Source organism: Lipophrys pholis (assembly GCF_963383615.2).
Source record: "Lipophrys pholis genome assembly, chromosome: 6".
Lineage (NCBI taxonomy): Eukaryota > Metazoa > Chordata > Actinopteri > Blenniiformes > Blenniidae > Lipophrys > Lipophrys pholis.
The window spans coordinates 16,499,649-16,518,287 of NC_137629.1; positions in this window are offsets into that span (position 1 = coordinate 16,499,649).

The following is an 18,639-nucleotide window of genomic DNA, read 5'->3' on the forward strand; positions in this document are numbered from 1 at the left end:
ACTGGGTAGCTACAGCCGAGTACGGCTGAAATTGAGCGAAACAGGGTTGACCCATCCATCCATCCATCCATCCATCCATCCATCCATCCATCCATCCATCCATCCGCTCTGCTGCTTTAGTGTTGAGGGTCGTGGGGCAAGGGCAGGATCCACCCTGTTCATCACTACTGATCTTGACACAGCACTATTGCAAAGCAGTTTGTCCCCTACCCAACCCAGGGTCTGTATCCTTCCCCAAATCTATCTGTCTGTCCTATCCTTTCCTCTTCTCTATCCTCTCACCCCAACTGACCAGCAGAAAGCCGCCACCCTGAGTCTGGTTTCTGCAAAGGTTTCTTCCTGTTAAAGGGAGTTTTTCTTTTCCACAGTCGCTCTGCTTGCTCATGTGGTTTTGATTGTTGGATTTCTCTCTGTTAAAAGCACCTATAAATGACGGTGTTGTATTTGGTGTTATATAAAGTTGAATTGAATTGAATTGTATTTACTCCACCTCTTCAAAGTAAATTCTTAAGCATTTCCATATTCTTTAGCGTTCACTTCTAAAATGCTTTATTGCAATCTCACATGTTATTGTTACCTATCTCGCATAATAGATAGAAAGGTAAGCATAGAAATATAAAAAGCAATCCTCTATCGATTCTCCTTTCAGCCCTCAAATGATTGCAGATTATTTATTGATTCAAGACACAAAAGCAGAAAATGTAAGCTTTTATCCAGAGTCGGTCCAGCCTTGGTTACTTTACCTCAGCCAATTGACGAGTCGCCACACAAGTCCACCGCCAGCCTGTGTTTATCTACACTGTAAGAATGTGTCATCTCAACCAATTCTTTACATTTAAGACCTTAATGGTAGTTGAGTAGAAATAAGCATTCTTGTATTGATGTGTATCAATTCAAGCTTTAATCTTCATTCATTGTTCCCTCTCATCTTCATTTTATTTCAGTGTATTGTTGTGACATTTCAAGGGGATTACTTCTGAACAGTATATGAAAGAGCACAGGTTATGTAGCAAAATGCTCAGAGATGCTCGCTTTTATCAAAGACACCTGCGATCGCGTCCACTTCCCAAATACCTCTCGCTAATAAGTTGAGCCATTTCTGGAGGGACATTTGTGGGTCTGTTGGTAGGTCCGTTTGAAGCAGATGAACACTAACAACCTTTACTGCAGCATCAAGAGTAAGATAAAACCACATTGTATTTAGCTCACATACCAGCTCTCCCTTTTCTGGACAAATTGGCCTCAAAACGATCGTAAATGTTCCCCATTATGGATTTCCCATGAGTACAGGGAGCTGCAAATGGTTTGTGTGGCTGCGTTTGTGCTGTGGCTGCTAATGATGACAGATTTTGAGTGTGAGACGCTGTGTATTCATTGGTCATAATTTCTCTGCCGATAGGGAAAGAGTTTCTTTTTAATGGGAATCAATACGTTGGTCCAAATTGTAAATGGGGATTCTGTACACATATGAGTTTTAGTCATGACTGTCTTCTTTTTGCATACAGTTTTTACATCCTCAGTCACCTCTGTGTCATCAGTGGGACTCTGCTGCAGGTGTAGCTGTCTAAAGACTTTTGTTCCCCCAATTGAAAAAAGAAAAATCGGTTTTATTGTCCACATAACTTTGAGGATGAAAATGTAAATTCATCTTTTATTTTACAAAAAATATTGTCTGTCCATCCATCTATCCATCCATATATCCCGTCACTTTCTTCAACTCATCTGGATTTTTTTCCGGTGGCTTTTCGGGTCGATGTTGAGTCCCAGCTGACCATAGATGGTCCGTCCCTAACTGGAGATGACCAGTAACCAGCCTGATGTGGAGGAGTACTATTTAATTATATTCTATGAACTGAGTAGAACCCAAAATGCAGCCATTCAGAATCGGAGGCGAAAGATGGACATGCCAAAAAGTCATAGTTTCCATTGAAATGCCATCCAAAACTCTTTCACTGACGAAGGGCTGACACAAAGCGGGGCGAGGCTGGCTTAAGATCAGAGACAAGACCTGGAGCATAGGAGACTGCAGTCTGGAACAATTCCGACAAAAAGACGAGCAGCAAAAAACTCTTCAGACTGAATAATGTTCATTTTGTTTAAGCAACAAATTAGTAGGGAAAGAAGTTTTTTACTTGGCATGTTTCACCTGCAGTCTTCCTCAGAGTGTCATCTGATGTGTCAAAATGTGGATTTTTATCAGATGATCGGCCTGATAGACCATAAGAATGTGTCAAGCCAGCCCCACACTGTCCGATGGTTTCTGGAAGATAGATTCCCGGTTCCTGGAGTTGCTTCCACGTGTGATTACCAACCACCTCAGCACTTCTTTGCCACCCTGTCCATCAACGTCACACTAGATATGGAAACAAAGCTCAAACTTGGCGCAGAAAGTATGTGTCTTTGAAAGCATATGAACTCAACTCTAATCAAAAAATGCGATGGTTACATGATAAGATTTGCCTCCCAAGATTAATGCATTAGATTGTGTCAGGTCTCCTCCTGTGTCGGTTGCCAGATCATCTTTGTATGTTTGTGTTAAGACATCCCACGTTCTTCCTCGTGTTTCTTTTTTGTGGTTTTAGATCTCTTGTGTTTTCAGACTTTGCTTGTGTTTTTTTGGCACTTACCTTTTTGGATTACCCCTCAGGATACCTTCACATTGGATTCAACCTCAATCATCTGTTACAACTCAATTTTCTTGTATGAGCCTGCTTTGGGGTTTGCCATTGATATTTGACAAATTGAAAGCATCTGATAATTAGATACAGCTAACAAACATTTTGGAACGGCTTAAAGTCTTTATGTTTTTATTAAGTTGCACAGAGTATGCTCGTTATCTACCACAGCTGTTCAAGAGAAAACCAATTTACAGAGGTGTATCATTCTGAGGAATTTGAAATGGGTTAAGGACTTTGCTCTCCCAATTCGTAATTCCTTTCTCAGTGCAATTGGTCTAGTCACCTTTGATTTTTAATCTAGACCCTGGAAATATTAACTAGGACCTGCCAGAGAAAGTGAAAAGAAATACAACATTCAATAATATATCCAGGCACTAGTTTTACACTCAATTCAAAGGTGATGAAAAAAATCAATTAGTATTTATTCATATTAAATGTGACTAAATTCTTAGATTATACCTCAAAGATCTTCGCACCTTCACTTCACCTACAGGTTTGGCTGATAAAATGAGCTTCTCACTAAATAATTAAATGTCATCTAGTGAAGCCACAGCAAGCTTATGCACAGTCCCAGCAAGGAAAATGGGGAGGCCGGTGTCAGACTACAACCATCATGCAGCATCATGACAGTTTCAGAGCTGGGGGGGCGGGGATTTTCTTACCGAGTTTCACTTTCCTGTGCTGCTTTCTCGCTTCTTGCTCAGATTTGAGGTGGAATTGTTCGCCACAGATAAAAGTTGTCTTCCCATGCAGAGTGCACAGTGTACACCAATTTTTTTGTCACCTTATACTGAGTCGAACTCAAAATAATGTTGGTATTTCCGAGCATTAAACGCTGCAGATCCTGCTCTCTCCTGTGCGCCGAGTGGTCTCCTGTTGATTTGTTGTTTACACTGACGTCGCACGGCTGATACATCATTGTTACAGGACAGTCTCACAAAACAAAATCAAGGTTTAGTAACGCAGTAACAGGCCTGCTTGCATTAAAGTAACGGTAATCTAATTACTGTTTTGGGCAAAAGTAATCCCTTACTTTACTCGTCACTTAAAAAATGAATCAGTAACAGTTTACTGCCCGTCAGTGTTCATATGAACGTCCGTGTGCTTGCCATTAACATTGGTAACGTCTTGTTCTCTGCATGCATGTGTGTGTGGTGGTTTCATTTAATTACAAAACCAACAACACCCACTAGTTTTCAGTGTTTCTGCCATTTCTGTGGAAACATTGTTTTCAAAACATTTCTGAAATGAAAATGCAAAAATTATGCATTTTTACCCTCTCAGAAAAAAGCTTTGATTAGCGTTGGCATCACAGGTGAACTGATGAGAGTGAATCCCTTTCTCTATGATAGCATCTCTTAGTGTGTGTGAAATATTAAATATTTAGTCATCAGCTATGTGGTCAGAAGCAAATAAAAAAAAAAGGAAGCAATCGGATGTTTAAACATACTCTGATCCAATCGTGAACTTCTAATCACAATATTAATATAAGAAGGCCAATCTAATCAGATAGACATGTTTATATGGCATGATTTTATTAGTATCAGCATTTAGTCGGAACACTTATGGCTAATGTCACCACAGCTTGTGATTGTTGTGATTCAACAATTAAATTACTGTAGCTCAGACTGCAGCTGAATTTACTTCTAGTTCTGATGAAAGGGTCAAAAAACACAGTTCTTCATAGATTGTTGTGAATGGGACTTGATAAAGGGGCCCCACACAATATTGGTCTTAATGTTATGGCTGATCTGTATATATTCACTTCACATTGTATCACAAACAAATTATATAAAATAGTGTAATTTTTCATTCCTTAAGTTTGCTATTGCGACACCTCAATGTTCAGTTTTTTTTAAATCTGTTCCTCAGGGCTGTGTTTGTACTGACTAAAGTCTATTAATCCACAATTAGTGCTCCGGAGATAAAATCATGCCTCAGGGCTGGGACACTGCGATTAACAGGCACGTAAACAAGCAGCTCGATGTATGCGTGCGCACACACACACACACACACACACACACACACACACACACACACACACACACACACACACACACACACACACACACACACACACACACACACACACACACACGCAATCCTGGACAGCTGGTACGTATGTTCTGGAAAAACTGTGCCTGAGGACAGACGACAGGTAGTGGGGGAAAATTTGTTTTAGTCATAAATTATACACACACACACACACACACACACACACACACACACACACACACACACACACACACACACACACACACACACACACACACACACACACACACACACACACACACACACACAGCTGCTGCATCTTCTCCGCACCTTCTCTAACTCGAACGCCACTTCACCTGGCCCTTTGCTGCCATTCTTCCACTAACCTCACCTGCCCAACAGCCATCACTATCGAGTTTCCTGCCCCGACACCCTCACCTGATCCAGTCATCCCTTCGTCTTGTTACTCCAGACGCCGTTACGGTCTACGTTGCTGTCTGTGGCAACATCGCTTTCACCTGCTCTCAAAGTTCACAGAGCAAAAAACCAGAGATCACTCAATTTGATCCAACAATCGATACACAACTCTGACACAAACCTGCCTTTTGTATGGACTACCATATGTGTCAAGCACCGAAAAAAAGAGGGGGCTTGACCATGTTATGTAAATTTGGAAAGCCATTTTTCTCGTCCCATTTACAACTCTCCTGTTACATAAACAGCTTCATTTAGAAGAGGAGGTCGAGACAGAGAGAAACGGCAGTGGGAAGGATGGAGAGCCTGTGAGTGTGCAGAGAGAGGAGGATGGATATAAAAAGCCGACCTATGAGAGTTGGACTTCTATAGAAATTCTAAACAAAGCCACAGAATTTGGGAGCGAGAGAACAAAACATAACTGACACCGTGCATTCATTTCTTGCTGTTTTTTTTCTTATTTGCATGGCTGATTTCGTCATGATTGTAGGGTAATTTGTACCCAGCGAGAGTTGATTATTTAAACCGTGTGAAGTAGAATTAAAAAGTGTTTTCGCTGTGCAAAAAAAATTGTTCAAATTTACATTTTGAGAAACTAATAAATATATGTGAGAAACCTCAATACATGATTATAAACATGTTACGTACACCAAGACAATAGAGCTATATTGGTAATATCCAAATTGGAATGATGGTAGGGGTCAGTACTCACTTTATAGTGAGTATAACCCAGTTTCATTCTGGTTGTAGGACCTTTCTGAGTGGACTTTTGCATGTCAGTATGAGGTTTTTGATCACGAGTGCCAAGTTTCTCCTAAAATGCAAGGACATGTGTTGAAGGCTATATGATTATTATAACTGGTGACTGTAAACTGAATATGTGCATATCTGTATGTATGATTGTAGCCCTGAAAGAAATTGTCACCTGGCATTAACACCCTCAGACACTGTAGATGTATAAAGCAGTTATTGGTGAATATAAAATGAATGGATGGTGATACTAATACCAACATTTTCAAGCAAAAATTGTTGTCAAGTTTATTATCTATTTATTATTATTATTATGATTATGATTATTATAGTTTTTTGGCCCCACAGATCTTATACATATGCTACACTGGATGGTATTACTTTAATCTCCAGTACCACTGTGAAGAATCTAAGAGTCATTTTTGACCAAGACTTGTCACATCACTCCAATATTGGCTTCTCTTCATTGGCTTCCTGTTAAATCTAGAATAGACTTTACAATTCTTCTTTTAACTTGGACAGCTCTTAACAACCAGGCTTTGTCGTATCTTAAATACCTGTTAGTCCCATTTACTCCCCAGAAGAAGGTTCCTAGGTTTTCTAAACGTAGAATGGGAGGCAGAGCTTTCAGCTTTCAGGCTCCTCTCACGTGGAACCACATCCCAGTTTCAGTCAGGGAGGCTGAAACAGTCTCTACTTTTAAAGCGAGGCTCAAGACTTTCAATAAAAGTTACAGTTAGGGCTGGTTCAGAACACTATAGACCATTTTCTAGTAAAGCTGCTGTAGGTTTACACTGCTGGGAAATCTTTTTTTTCTCACTCTGTATACAGTGATGTTTCACTATTACATATCACAAACATTCTGTCGCTGTCCTGTAGTCTGCTCCTGCAGGATCTCTGACAGTGGAAGAAGAAGTTTGTGGTCTGAGCATCCATCACGTCTGCACAGAGTGGATTTGTTTGTTGCCATCACTCTCGTTCTCTGTCCAATCCTTCTCTCTTTCTATTCCCTAAATCCCAACTGGCACAACAGAAAGCCTCCGCCCCTGAGTCTGGTTTTGCAAGTTTCTTCCACATGAAAATTCTTTTTTCCTCCCATTGCTTGCTTATGTGGAATAGTTGGGTTTTTCTTGTGCCTGATGATCATGTTCTCATTGGCGTTTTCTAAATTCATTGCATCGAATTGAACTCAATAAGGCAGTATCGAAGATGGATGTACTTTGCTAAAAGTGTATGTATAATATGTATAATATCAAGGCAATGGGATGATTGTTAAGCACTACAATAGCTGGAGATGAAGGCAATTGGATGTTGAGCTGAAATATAGGCTCATCTACTTGTATTACTAATCATTTATGCAGCTTAATAATTTAAACTGAATTTCATCAAAACCCCGAGGTGGACTGTAACCTGTCCAGGAGTTACACTGCCCTTTGACTCACGTCTGTCGGCTTAAATAGCGTCTGCTCTTCCAGCTATTATTAAGGAGACCACGTTTTTAATTTATCAAAGACAAATAGCATAATTTATAATGAATTATCTCCAGGCATTGTTTTTTTTTTTTTTTAAGTGGAAAGTCATAGTGTTTTTCACTGTATTTTGGGTATCTGTGTTGTTTGATGTAGGTCTATTACCAAACTGCATGACGACTGTATCTTAGCATTCCAAGGAAGCCACTGCTCCTCGGTCATGGAGGGAAATACCTTTAACAGGTTTAGTTTTGGCAGCGGGAAAGCTCAGTCGCAGGGTGTCAAAGGTTTGCATAAACAGCTTAAAAAGAATAAAAACCATCAGCAGATTATTTCCTGGAAACCAATAACCCACGACAAGTGATCATCAGCTTCACTCAGCACTATTATCAGTCTGTGTACAATGTGGAGAGTTGTGTGATTAGCCTACATATAAACCCCAAAACATTTCACTGCATGGAACAGAATCGCCTCAAGGTCTCTGGCCTGACGCCAGATATTGGAGTACTTGTAACCCCTGACGTTAGAGAATGCTCACAAGAAAAACAGGATTCTAAGAACATAAAGCTGCAAAAACGAAATCCAACAGTGCGAGTACAGAACGGCACAGACTGGTTACACAAGCGTACAGCTGCTAAGTGGCTGTGCGAAGCGAGGCGGAGAGAATCAAACGGCTTTGGATCAAAAGACAAAATATAATTTTTCCTGTGTCTCAGATCAGTGTGTGTGTGTGTGTGTGTGTGTGTGTGTGTGTAGGTTTATCCACACATAGGAAGAAGTGTGGGCTGAAAACACTCCGGGCGATTCCGCCTTTTTAAAATTTTTTATTTCTTTCCCCGATTGTGTTAGCATGCATGTGTGTAACAGAGAGAAAGAGAAGGATTGCGAGAGTGGGCGTACACAGTGCTATGTGAGTGTGTGCGTGCATGTACGAGGGTGTGGGTGTGTGTCAGGGGGTGGGGGGGGGGTCTTTTCTAAATGAGGGGGAGACTGAGAGATCAGGAGTGAATTAGTCACAGAACGAGATCTCCTGTGACTTTGATATCCAGTATTTCCCTGACTTCTCTCTTCTTTCTTTCCCTCTTCCTCCTTAGTTCTTCCTTCCCCATCAGACTCTCTGTTGGTACATTTGGTTTTGTGATCATGCAGCGGAGCCTTCTGTTTTCAGCCTTATTACACAAGTAATCTGGTTTGAGGTTTATGTGTATAAGCCTAATTACATGGTCAAAACAATTTAGCTTTAACTATGCTCCAATTATGGGGAAACCTGTTTAACATGCGTGGCTTTCCTCCATATTAAACAGGCCATCGTAGTACTATATTTCGCACTGAGCAGCGGTTTCTATTAATCTCTTTCTGCTGCATTAAACATAAGCTGGTGTTGCTGAGTCAAAAACGGAAAGGGAAACATTGAGTTACAGTGGCTGGTTTATTAATGACAGCGGGGAGATTCAGTCGCGGTGCATCAAAGCTTCATGTGAGCAGCAGCTGAATGAGCTTTTAACTCACTGTCAGATCTACATATCTTCTGGAAATTTGCAGATGAGAATGTCTTGATTGTTGAGTTCACCGTTGATCAGCATAAAATAATCTCTGTTTTTCAAGTACACAGTGGGCTGTACCGGTTGAACTACAGGCTTCCACATTTCTACTCACTAAAATAGGATGTTAAATTTGTTATAATTCATCTTGAGTGGGTCGGACTCATAAGATAGTGGACAACTTCAAAGTTTTTCCTCAAACAAAGTCTTTAGTTTTGCAAAACCAAACATTTACAACCAGAAATTAATACAATCTCAACATGAAGACCATTTTAATGATACTTTCTGTTGCTAAGTTAAGTGAAAAGTAAAGAAAACATCTCTGTTGTTATGCTCACTACTCTTAGGAAAACTGTGTTAAACAATCGATCCTCTCTTGCATTTTTTATGTTTTGTGCGCTAGATTGGAGCTTCTTGCCGGCCGATTTTGACCCACATGCCTTATGTTTCTGTCCGAAAACTAGGACCAGTGAATCAAAAGAAAAATTGGGTCAAGCAGAACTAAAGTTTAAGTGGTGTGTGAAAAGTAGCAAAAGTATTAAAAAAAATGAATAAATCTGCGGACTTTTGGTAAGTTTTGATAATATATCTGGGGTGATTATTTCAAAACGCATTGGTAATAAAACAGTCCACGATTGACAACAGTATTATATTGCACCTTTGTAACTTTTGATTAGAATCTTTTAACTACAAGTCTTTAATGCAGAGATTATTACTGAACTACTCATGTGCTGGGCATGACCCAAAACAGCATCAGTTACTGTCAAAGTCCAAAAAATATCATTATTTAATCAAGTAGCATAGCATAGTGAAATTTTGGTTACTATTGGTAAACTATTAATGAAGTCAAAGTGTCTCTAAAACAACGTACCTATCAGAGTTTCAGAAGAAGCAGTCCAAAAAAGCCAGGTCCATGTGACACTCAAGCTCACAACACCTGCTGAAGCCTTGCACCACCGTTGAGGTAAAGAAAACCAGCAGAAGAATGTCCAATCCTCTCCAAAACGACAAATCCATTCATCCATCATTCATTCAAGGTTGAGTCCTTCCCAGCTGACTATGGGTGAGAGCAGGATACACTCTGGAAAGGTCTCCAGTCCATCACAGGACAAACACTCAGAGACGGACAACCACACACACACTCTCGTTCACACTTAGGGACATTGTAACTTGTAACTAATTAAAAACGAAATAAAGCCAAACTACGTTCAGACTTTTGTGATAAAAAGGATAAAAACCTAATGTGCAAACATTCACAAGTAATTTTCTACTATTGTGAGTTGAAGTCATCCGGCTTGACTGTCACTCTGCGTGTTTCTATTATATTACATAGCCATACATGCTGCATCGACCTAGAAATTGCATATATTTTGGAAATTACCACATCAAATATATAAAATAATTATATTCCATGTATCGTGGAAATGGCTTCTTCTGTCTGAGTTTCAAGGTGTTTGTGTCCTCACAGGCTGCAGCTCCCTTCTCTTGCACGCCGTAGCCAAGACGCCGACCACTCATTGAGACGAGTGTGCAGCTTTTCACACTCAGCTTTTTGGCCATTGTGAGAACGCCATCTGGGTCCCTATAATGCACTGCATGCTGGCTCACATGTCAGCGACAACACACTCATGGGCTCAAGTAACAAGTGTAAGTGTGGAAGTCCACAAGCTGAGACGCAGCATGTGTTTCAAACGTGTATTCTTGGTCAAATGTGACATTGAAAAGGCAAGTGCCATTCAACACAGAGATGCAACGTTGTGTTGGTAAATTTATTTTGTGTATTCACGTGTATTTGTTTTCTTTTTGGTCTGATGATGAATAAAACTGCTATCGAGCGCCAAAGCAAAAAAGATGCAATGGAGTTATTGAGAACATTGTATGATATGTGGATTTCCAAATGAAAACTGAAAACCTTGCGTTTTGGGTGTCCATTTAAATTTTTTTTAAACGGCACGCAAGGTGGAACTTTTTCAAATCATTCCGACTGCGTGCATGTGTACGTGGTTTCATTCCAAAAATCATCACTCACCAGTGACCCAACATGAAAACTACTGTCATTTTTCATGTTTCTGTCACATCTGTAAAAATAGACATTGCTTTCAAATCATTGCAACTGTAAATGCAAAAAATGAGCTTTTTCACTTGAAACACCGTCCTGGGAGTGGGTTCTAAGTGGCTAGCTTTTAGATGCTTTGAGGATTTCAAGTCATACGATTCTGTAGAAAGTGGCTCTGCGTATTTTAATTGATGTATTGAATGTTTCAGAGGCCCAGCTATTGGGGATATGGATTTGAGCTGCAGGTGACAGCTTGAACAATCCAAGATGGAAGCATCCTTTGACAAAGATATTGTTGTAAATTATGAGGAGCTCAGATTTATTTCTAGTCCCAAAATCTGATGCAATAGATAATAAAAACAAACAAACTGATCAAATGACTCATCAGACAGAATAAACATAAGCCATCTCTTCTGTTCAAAAGCTCAGGTTTCATACAAGACAGACCCAACCCGACAGAGATTGTGTTTTTAGAGGTAAACCCTGAAGGATAACTACATTTGTTAAGCGTATGAAACGACCATCATGCAGATTTTGGAAACACTCAAGATATTGTCTTTTTCATTTTTCCTGTTGTATGAATTTCACAGCCACTCTATTTGTAAAAACACACAAAGGAAACCCACCAAACGTGGTAATCTGTATGCAGTGTTTGGTGTGGCAAGGTTAAACCAGAACCAGGATAACTGAAAGAGCAAAACAGATGATGAAATTACAAGCAATCCAATTTGGTTTTTGACGAGAATTGGCTTTGGTCCTTATTGACTTGTTCCGACACCGCTAATGAATGCTAACAAGAGATCTTACCGTCGATGTGTCAAAAACCTGTTACAAAGGCACTGGGTGTTTTGGAGGGTTCCTTAACGAGCCATGACCCGGGAGCACTGCACTCTGCTCTCGTGTCAAGGAGAAACCATGTAGGAATCAGAGATGGATCAATTTAGGGGAAGACCGAAGATGAAGCCACTGAGGAGTGATTCAAAAGAAAAGGAGGATTAGGGAGAGAGAGATTGACAAGAACATGGTTGATGGCAGAGAACAAAGACAGAGGAGATACACAAGTGAGGATGAAGGAACAGCACAGGGAAACAAAGAAAGAGCAGATTAGGATTGAAACAAGGAGAGACTGTAAAAGCAATGACCTCCAAACAATGAAAGCAGGCAGGAAGGAGAAAGTGGTTGATGTGAGGAGGAGAATCATTTGCAATAGCAGAATGTAGGGACCCCAACCAAGAGGGAAAGCAGGTTGGATTAGAGAGGCGAGCTTCAGAGCTTTTGGATTTGGGGTTGGGTGAGGGAATGCATCCATGGAGAGATTGTTGGCAGAGGGTAGGCATTCGAGAGAGAGCCCTTAGAAGCGTTGTTCGGGGAGCGACAAAGAAATCCCTGCTTAGCAAGAACAAGTGGGAGAGGCCTGTAGTACTTCAAAGTGTATGTTCATCTGGGAGGTTTGGGTGTATGTATGTGCGATATGTCTGCACAGCTTCTGTTTCAAAAAAGAGGTCATCAACGTAGTCTAAGAATCTTTCCTTCTGGAGTTTTCATACAGTGTCATTGTGGCTGTTTCAGGGAAGGTTTTGTCGAGCTGTGAGCAGGTTCACAGACGGCCATTGTGGCAGTCACAGTGTTACAAGCTACAGCTACGTACAATCCACAGATATGCAACAGTGACAACACCTCAAACTAATAGTTTGCTGACTTCCAAGTAGGTAAAATGCTGGATCGTGTCTACAGTCTCCTGCTATTTGTATTCTGAACTTGTGACCTTCACATAATGTGACAAGAACAATTACTTGAATTTTGATATATTTATTTCATGAAGAAATCTGTGGCATATGACAAAATGACTTTGTAGTGGCCATCATCTCTGTTTCAGTCCAGAGTGATCATGCAAGCAAACTTATTGCTTTACCCAGGCTCGTGAAATTCACTGTGCACAGGGACTTCCTAGAATCTCACTGTAATTTGGACCCTTTTGTATCAACCTCTTCTGGCAGTAAAGGTTAGAGCCAGAAGTTGGTGCTGCTGTAGTGTACTTGTGGTGAAATGTATGACAATAGTTTAAAGAGCCAAGACACGATACCAACTTCCTTTCAGTTCTCTGTTGATAGTGTCTGTTGCCATAACGACCACATAGAACGTAGATTTGTTGAGAAAAATGAATGAATATACATTGGGGGGAAAAAACCACGGATCGTATACATAAAATGAATGGATACCATGAAAATAAAGTGTACATTTGTCTCTAGAAAAGCTATGAAAATGAAGCAAAAGCCACAAGCTATTTTAAAATATAGCAATTGAAAATAGACAGGACATCCGTCATGTTTCGCGTTCCTGTCAGGAATAACTCTGCAGTCAAGTCACCTGCTGTCTGCCCACAGAAAAGAATAGGCAGATGAAACGTGCATCTTCATTAGAAATCTTCTCATGTAAACGGAGCCTTCGGCAATTTACAGGGAACAACTATTCTCTTGCTGCGGCACATAATTTCTCTAAATGGAAACAGCTTAACTACATTTCTGGAGCTCACCTACAGCTCGAAAACTCGCCACATCATCTCACAGCCTCTCGTCAATCCAGTCAGCACTTTTTGGCTTTCATACCCACCCTATATATTATCACCTCAGCTCCACCTTTCATTACCATCAACCCCTTTCATCCATTCATCCCAATCCTACCTTCCCCGCCCCTGATGCATCCTCTACCCTCTCACTGCCCAATGCATGCATTCGTCTTCATCCCGTATCCTTTTCCAATCTATCCCGTCTTTCTCATCTTTTCCCTTTGCATATTTCCAATGAACGCTCCAGGCTCTTCCACTCTCCTTCCATTCAGCCTGAGTCCATTTCAGACTGAAGCATCACAAGCTGGAAATGAACCAGGCAAGCCAGGACAGCCTGGCTCACTCTATAGCCCATCTCCTGTTTCAAATTCAACTAATCAACGATCACGATGGAATAGAGTAGAACAGATCATTTTTTTGTAATTACAGAATACAATTTTATGATATGATGGGAGATTTTCTCCTCCAGTGCCAATGTATATATCAAATTTAATTTTTGATCAGGTCTTTGCTGGTGAATGTCTGTTTGAGGAAAAACAATCACAGTCCCTGTGGTAAAACTTAAGCAATCATGTCTGAACATGCAAAAATACTCTGAAGTCTTAAATGTCTGGCAGATATGGCAGAGTGCATTAAATAACACATTTTTGTTTTCTTTAGCAATTTGAATGCAGAAGAGTCCACACATTACTGAGAGGCTTATATTCTGAAACTTGCCCAGAAACGGCTGGGCTCTTAAAGCTATAAAGACTTTTACATATACATGAACATTCCTTTCATTCAAGCCCTTGGCAAACACGTTTGCAAATTAATATATTACAACAAATTGCAACTATTTAGCAACAAAAGTTTTCACTCTCGCTCAGATTTGAGTTTGTAAAACATATTCAATCGTGGGTTTGAAAAGACTTGAACTATCTCGATCCGTCCATCTGAGTTCTACACCAGCTTTATCAACATTAATCCCACACAAACACATTCACAATTAGAGAGATTGGTGACCTTCTCAGGAAATACCTTGTCTTAAGCTCAACGTTAGCTGAGATTGTCTCCAGCCAATCTACCGTTAATTAAACCTTTACAGAGGACTGATGTAGGGACATGTCTTTACATTAGGATGACATACAAGAACTCAGAGAAAACCCTTGGTGATTCCAGTGCAATAGAAAAACTGCACGAGGAGAACCTGGGTTTACTTGGTGTGAAGCAACTCTAGTAACGTGTCCTATTATTCAGCATAATGATATGCATATGATAAGCTTGTGAGTCAATAAATTTGGACTAGCTGTCACTCAGATGGTACAGCTGATTGTTTTCCAATTCTAAAATTGCAGGTTTGATAGTCTATCTAGCCCTATCTGTATACCAAAGTGTGTAATAGTACACATTGTGTTTCTTGTGTTCTTTATGAGATTTGTTTCAGGATCCTTGACCTCCCCTCCTCGTGCCTGATTGCTGTTCCCTGCCCTTATGTGTTTCACCTGTGCCTGAGTGAGTGATTGTCTTCACCTGGTGGCTGGGGTATATTGGGTGTTTTCTGTGAGGTCTAGCTGCTGGTTTGACTGTGTTTTGTGTGGGTTTTCTTTGGGTAGTGTCCTGTGAGCTTAAGGATTTTGTGTCTTTTTGATATTCGGTTTTTCATGCTGTGTCACGTCTTGATCTTGATTTGTAACTGGAAAAACAATTAGCGATCAGTTTCACAACAATTCTCGTGGCTTGAATTCTCTTCCTATGAACAAGTCTGGCTTTTTTTTCGGGCTGAATCAGTCAAATGTTGATATTTTTGCTGGAGCTGCTGCAACGCCATCTTTGATATCCCAGAAACCCACATGGCAGGTTTCTGAAGAAGACGGCAGTTAGCAAAAAAAACCCAGTATAATGGCTACAAATGCCAGGTTAGTTTATAAACATATTGACTTTGGTGTGATCGATTTTGGGAACTGAGGGTTGGAAATGAGTGGTCTTGTTTTCGTGTATTGTTTATTCTCTGTGCAGAAGTGATACTTTTATGGGAAGTATATTTGAAAGATTTTCTTCCTGGTAGAGTAACTTTAAGACATGAATTGTCACTGATGCCGAAAATTCAGAAAGCATAATTCGCCTTACCAGTGTGAGCATGGGAACCTGAGTCACCTGTCGCAGTTTGCTTCTGTCTGTCCACATCTCGATCCCTCTCAATCCTCCCACATATCCCAACGAGACGCAATTAGTGTTCGACCGAATGCCTCTTGTCACTTAGAAATGAAGAGCGCGAGACGCATCTCACATGGGTACCGTAGTTTGAGAACGGAGAGTCTGCTTGACCTTTAAATTTCACACAAGCCCAAAGTAGGAGAAGCAATTTGACGAAGCACATTCATGAAGGTATCATTCCAAGTTAAATGACAACTTGTGTTCAGTGAACGTGGTCCTGAACTGAGATGTTGTAACGGCTTTATAACTCTCCTGATGCGCGGCGTCTCTCAGCTCTCGTTTGTGCGCCTTTGATTGAGATTAGCAGTGGCCCACACAGCACTTCTCCCTTTCTTGTTCTTCACTTCTCATCAAAGTCGCGGAAAGCCCGTGTGGGCTTCGGCACCGCAGGCAGGGAGTGAGACAAGTTGACACATCACAAAGTGAGCAGGTTTTGATTCTCTGGAAAGATCCAGTTAGATTACGTAATTAATTTGCTCTGAGGACAACACGGAATTTAAAAAAGGCAATAATGAACCCAGTGTTTTCATCATTCGTAACATTTTTGAGGCGTTATAAAGTCGCTAATGGCTGAAGTGTTTTACTTTAAAATAACTGGAAAACATGAAGAATGACAAGTGTGGAGTTGTTGGATCTGGATTTAAAAAGAAACATTTCTTTCAGGAATCTGTCTTCTGAGGAAAAACTGCTAAACTTTGTGTGTCTCAGAGGCGAGCACTCTATCTAATAAATGTGCCACGAATGAAACTCTGCAGAAACCCCAATAATAAGCTACTCAATGCAATCAGGTGGGTTGAAGCAGGGACAAACCACGGAGGACTTTGGCCCTCCCGGACCAAGAACGCCAACCTTTTGTTGACCACAAACCCTATTAGTAAACTCAATATCAGTTCCCTCATGCCCCGTCGTAGTCTGCCACATTCCAGCTGCTCTATTTTTGTTGTCGCTTCCTCTTTCCTGCACTGTCAAAATTGCCTGGCAATTTTATTGTCAGTACGTCGGCGATGGAATAATTTTTCTTCACATATTTTACCCGACCCAATCAGTCGATGCTCTCCATTCTTTGAATATCAATGTAATTCTTTCATTCTGCGAGAGGCTCTGATTAGCGGTCCTCCACCTTCCCCCGCCCATCACCACCTCGTCCTACAGGTCGGCTGCAGAGTCCACCCAACAGTTTCAGCAGCTATATGCCACAGTGCTCCACCAGCGCCAGGTGGTGAGGAATATTAGAAAGAAATGAGATGGGAAATTACGTCTGGAGTCCAGAGATCATATCTCTTTGCAAAGTCAATTCAGGTCACCTCATGTTTCTAATCAACCTTGTTTATTTAGATAACATGTTGGGGGGGGGGTTCCGACTTGTTTTACATTGCTGGGCGTAGGATTAGATTTTTTCTTGTCAGGGTGTTCAGGGTCGTGGTTCCAGGATACGGTGGCTCGGAAGCAAAATTAGGGGTCCAGATAAATATGAAGAGGCGCAATCTGATGTTTGAATGAACCACACATTCAAACAGTTGTAAGTCTAGAAATAAAAGTGTCATAATTAAATGTTGTTGAATCACATTTACCATAAATGACACTATAAATCCTCCATATATCACCCATAATTGGCTTTTTTCTCTCCGGATTCTAACATGAACTTTCCAGTGTCTCTTCTTGATTCTCCCGTGATCTCGTCGACTGTTTTTTTGTGGGGGGCATTTGGTTTTTGTGTTGTTGGGAATAACGACAAGCTTCCAATCTACCGACTGCAGTATCTGGCATCTAAGTGCTCCCCTGAGCCAAACGTAACAAACACTGTGTCACGTTTGGGAGACTTGTATCTTGATAGCAGATTGTTTAAAGAGGTTATTTGTAAGAAGAAGAGGTTCAGTCATGTAACCGTTGGGCTTTTAAACAGGTGCTCTGACCATGAAAAGGCTTGATTGAGGTTGATGACCTATCAGCAGTTGGGGCTCGTGGGAAAGAGTGGGTTTTCCTTTAAAAGTTGTGTCAGACGGTCAATCTTGACCCCAGCCTGCCCCCCCCCCCCCCCCCCCCCCCCCCCCCCCCCCCATCCCCCTAAACTGCAGCATTGTCCAAGGTCAGGAGACTGAATCCCAGGTTGGCCCTTCTGGCTAAGCAGCTTTCTCTCAATGATGTGTGCATGTGCCCATGAATGTCATTGGAATTCTAAACTGCTGTGAGATGAAAGGTGAAACATGTCATGTAGGTGCAGGACATTTATCATTCAGGGAACTGTGAACCAGAATGCCAAATACTTGTACTCCTACAAAGAGGGCCTGATCCTGAGAGACGAAGAAAATACAGAAATGTAGTGTGAAACAGGTAAAACAATCTCTGGGGCTTTGCATTGACCTTAAATCAGAAGTAAAACCTACTTTCCGAGTTAAGATCTTACTTCTTTTTGAACACGAGTGGTCTTCTGTTTTGTTTTTGTAACCTTGCCCTCCATACTTGTATAACTCTTTACCTTGTACCTCATCTATCTGTGCTACTTGTATCTCTTTTCCTTCATTGTTGCTGCCAGTCAATCGGCGTGTTTCTTTCCCTTCACATACCCCATATTCCTCCTGGTACGTTGACCATCTCAAGCCCCTAACCTTGCCATCAGGTTGCTCCTTAAATTGTAATCAAGCCTAAATTTTTGTTTCTGCATATTTCTGTACACCTTTTTTCCAGTGCAGAATGCCAGGGGGCCCCTCTTGGAGCTGGTATGTGTCTTATAAATGGATGTGGGACAGTGGTAAATGTGGCCAAGTCCTGTGAGCATACTTGATCTATAGCAGTTGTTTGGCACAGGAGAAATAAGTGTGAGAGGCACAGTATTGTAGGCCCATTTCCGTCTATTTACTTTGCTACTTTGTGCACTGGTTGGACTCTGTATTAATCCAGGAAACAGGATGTCCGGGGA